This window comes from Capsicum annuum, chromosome 6 (assembly GCF_002878395.1).
Source record: "Capsicum annuum cultivar UCD-10X-F1 chromosome 6, UCD10Xv1.1, whole genome shotgun sequence".
Classification (NCBI taxonomy): domain Eukaryota; kingdom Viridiplantae; phylum Streptophyta; class Magnoliopsida; order Solanales; family Solanaceae; genus Capsicum; species Capsicum annuum.
The window spans coordinates 139,300,166-139,304,054 of record NC_061116.1 but is presented as its reverse complement, the minus strand read 5'-3'; the positions used below and the strand labels follow the sequence as shown (position 1 = coordinate 139,304,054).

The 3,889-nt window shown below is 29.6% G+C and overlaps 1 long non-coding RNA gene across 1 annotated transcript; it reads right to left on the bottom strand.

Annotated features, from left to right (window-relative positions):
* Positions 1 to 303: 303 nt before the first annotated feature.
* Positions 304 to 1,419, bottom strand: LOC107874984. Its single transcript, XR_001675673.2, has 2 exons — positions 936 to 1,419; positions 304 to 746 (listed from the first exon to the last, which is right to left on the bottom strand). It is a non-coding gene; the product is annotated as an uncharacterized LOC107874984 (long non-coding RNA).
* Between the last annotated feature and the right edge of the window lie 2,470 nt (positions 1,420 to 3,889).

Here is a 3,889-nt window from a genome sequence, read left to right as displayed (position 1 = left end):
CATTTCAGATGACCATAATTAATCATTTTCACATCACTAATTCACATTTCAAGTCAATACACTTAATCATTTTCAAGTCACTAATTCATTTTTCAAATAACTATACTTAATATTTTCAATTAACTAACTATACTTAACCATTCTTAATCTTAAGTAACTAATTCATACTTCAAGTGTAATCCATTCTTAAGTAACTAATTCATACTTCAAGTGATTTCACGCAACCATTTTCAAGTCAATAGTACTTAACAACTTTCAAAAAACTTTTTCTTCAACCTTTCAAATTCACAACCAACACCACAATTCAAAATAAAACTAATAAACTTTAATTTCTGCTGGAAGACAAACAATTCAACAAATTAAACAAAGCAAATAAGTTTTTCAATCCACAATTCATCTCAAGTTTCATTTTTCAAATTAACAGCTCACACAATTCAAACCATGTATGCATTCTTCTTCTCTGGTTTGTCGAGAATTATGCAGCACGCTTTACCGTGTAACTTCCATGAATTAATTTTGTGTAGTTTAGCAGAGTCAATCATTCCCTTTACTGGATCTTCATCTTGACATTGATCTCTGTAAAGCAAGCTTTCAAACAGCTTCACCAATCATTCCCTTTTACCCTCGTGTATCATCTTCTACATTAGAACTGTCGCTACCTTCCTTCCTCTCAATTTTGACAAGACCGATGCCACCTTTTGGGGTTTCATTGCATAAGGATTAAGTTTGCTTCAGAGTATGCATAGCTTGGAATGAAAACTTCGCGTCAGTTAAAAGAAACATAAGGAAAAGATTGAAGGGTATCAAAATTCCACGTAATTAAAGCCTAAAAACACTTCAAAACTCCTCACATGTAATTGAAATGTCTGGATGTACTTTGAGAAAAAACTTGTACCATCTAACAAAAAGCAATATTAGCTCTGTTGCATTCTTACCCTTTATGAATTGCCACGGCTAAAACTTTCAAAGGAGAGATTGATCATCGTCTCTTCTTTGAAACAGTGATATCATCGGCGGCTTGGTGTTATTTTTGGTTGATTAATGGCCCACCGGCCAGAAAACGGTGGACCGACGGCGGTTTGGGCTGAAGAGGGAGGAGACAAGAGAGAGGGTGAAGTGGAGTTCGCCGGTCGGAGCAGTGGCGGAGGCTGTCCACTGGTGGAGCAGCGACAGCTGTAAATAACAGGGAAGAGGAAGGGTGGCGGGGCACAGTGGTACACCGGACATAGATGGCCGGCGGTGGTGATGTTGTTTAGAGAGAGAAAGTGAGGAGGGGAATGATTTTGCTAATGAAATTAGGTGTCGTTTGGTAGAGTCAGTTTATAATATAATATTGAACAAATTGTATTAGTAATATTGTGTTACTTTATGTGTATATGTGTATATTTCTATAGGGATGGGAAAAATGTATTTGTTAGATAAGTGTTTCTTGAGTTTTAATTGGGATCAGATTGGACAATGAATTTATTGGGTGGGATAGTGAGTTTGAATTAATTATTTGGAATAAAAAATTTAATATAAAAAAAGGATAAATATATCTTTTAATTATAATAAATAGTACGTATATATCCTTCATTATATTTTGAGTACACTCCTATTGTTAGTGTGATGGGTATATAAGTATCATTTCATTAATGGTAGGGATACATGTATATCAAAAGTATGATGAAGAATATATACATATCATTTCATTAATGGTAGGGACACATGTATACTAAAAGTATGATGAAGAATATATACATATTATTTATCATAATTCGAAAGTATATTTATCTCTTTTCCGTACTGAAAAATAATCTCAATATAAAATGATCAATAATAAAACAAATATACCAATTGATTCATAACACAAACCACTCTGTTATCAATTTAACTTTTGTATAACCAAGGAGTACGTACGTACTTCCAAAATATTTTATTTTTGTTATAGAAGTTAGGGGTGGATATAAATACCGAAAAATCAAAATATCGAATCGAATCGAATTATTTCAATTTTTCAGTTTCGATTTTTTTATTTTTTGGTTTGAATTTTGGTTTATTTTTTTTTATAAATTCGATATTTCGATTTTTGATTTTTAGGTTGACGTAATTCGATTTTCGGTTTAAACCAAAAATTTTAATATACTCTTTTTAATTATTATATATATATATATATTAATATATATATATATATATATTAATATATATATAATAGTTATTATTTAATATTTATAATATATAAGCCCATAAACTATTAGGCTTTAGCTACAACCCATTACTACCTACAACCCAAAGCCCCAAAATTTAAATACATTCAGCAATCGAAATTGAAAGTTACTTTTTTCATTAATTTTTCCAACTGAAAGTTAATATATAGTCCTCTATCTGATTTTTGCATTGAAGGTAATTATTCCTATTTGTCACATAGAAAACTTTTCAAGTTTATATTGATTTTTCTTTAACGTAAGAAAGTTAAACTAGCCAATTTTATAAATGTAATTTAACCCATTAAATAGGCCCAAATCAAAAAATTCAAAATTATTCAACCGAATAAAACTGAACTGAAATATAAATAAACTGAACCTAACCGAACTAATTCGGTTCGATTTTTGATATACCTAATTCCATAATAGAAATCAAAAAAATTAAAATAAAAAATTAAACCCGAACTGAAGTATCAAACGCGCACCCCTAATAGAAGTTCAGTATAACTAATGTAACTATTGGTTTGTTCTATTAAACTAGTCATTGCTTATGCTCATAATCTACGACCTACGTAATAATTTATGCTAGATATATAGCATGTTAAAAAAACAATTACACGTATTAGCTGTCACTTGTCAGCTAACAGTATGCATATTATTATTATTATGACGTGATAATTTCTTTATGTTTTCTATAATATTTTGTCATAACTTCTTCCTTTCTGTTAATTCTTTTCCAAACAATTATTATATGTGTCTCATCAAGTCGAGGTTTACCTGAAACAGTATATTTATCTTCAGGTTTAGAGTAGAGTTAAGGTTTACGTCTACTTTTTTCGATCTCACTTTGTAATATTAAATTAAATATGTTATATTGTATTATGACGTGATAAAGCATTCATACATTTTCAGCGAGGGAATAGCAATTTCTACTGAATATACATTATTATTCTTTATTACTATTACTAATATATAGGAGTGCCATAAAGCAAACAGGTGGAAGCTGGAAGGTGGAGATTGTCCTGCCAGCTTCTCAAGGGTTATTTTCGTTATTTTAATAAGGGCAAATTGATCATTTTAAATTTAAGTGGTTATACGTGTAACTCTGAGAATGACAACGACAACAGTTATCCTTTCCATCGTTCCTTATTTATGAAACTTCCTTTCCATTGAAGAATTCTTAGAATCTTCTTGTTGTTACTATCCTCTGATAATCTTCTTATATAGTGTAAGTATTCTTCATTCGTATTTTTTTGCTTTAAAATATTAAAAAGATTCAATTTTTTATTGTTGTAATTTTATTTGACCATACTGAAGTATTCTTGAAATTGTAAAAAATCAAATTTTCTTGATAATTTTGATTTGAAATGTTGATTTGACTAATTGTGCACTTCTTTTCTCCTCTTCGTCTCGAATTTTTTCTTTACTTTTCAAGTTTCGTTAAATGGATTTGCAAAATTTTAATTTTACAAAAAGATTCAACCAAAAGGAGTTGAATTTATTGTTTAAGCAATATGGGTGTTTTTTTTTCGTTATTCTTGATGTACTTTATTATACCCATAAATCCACTTTCGATTTACAAATTTTTTTCTTTCTTGTGGATTCTTGCATTTAATGAACTGTTTCTATACATTTCTCAAATTGTATTGCAGTTACTGTAGTTCGGTTTCATAAAATTGGGTTTATTTACTGTTTGAATAGTTGAT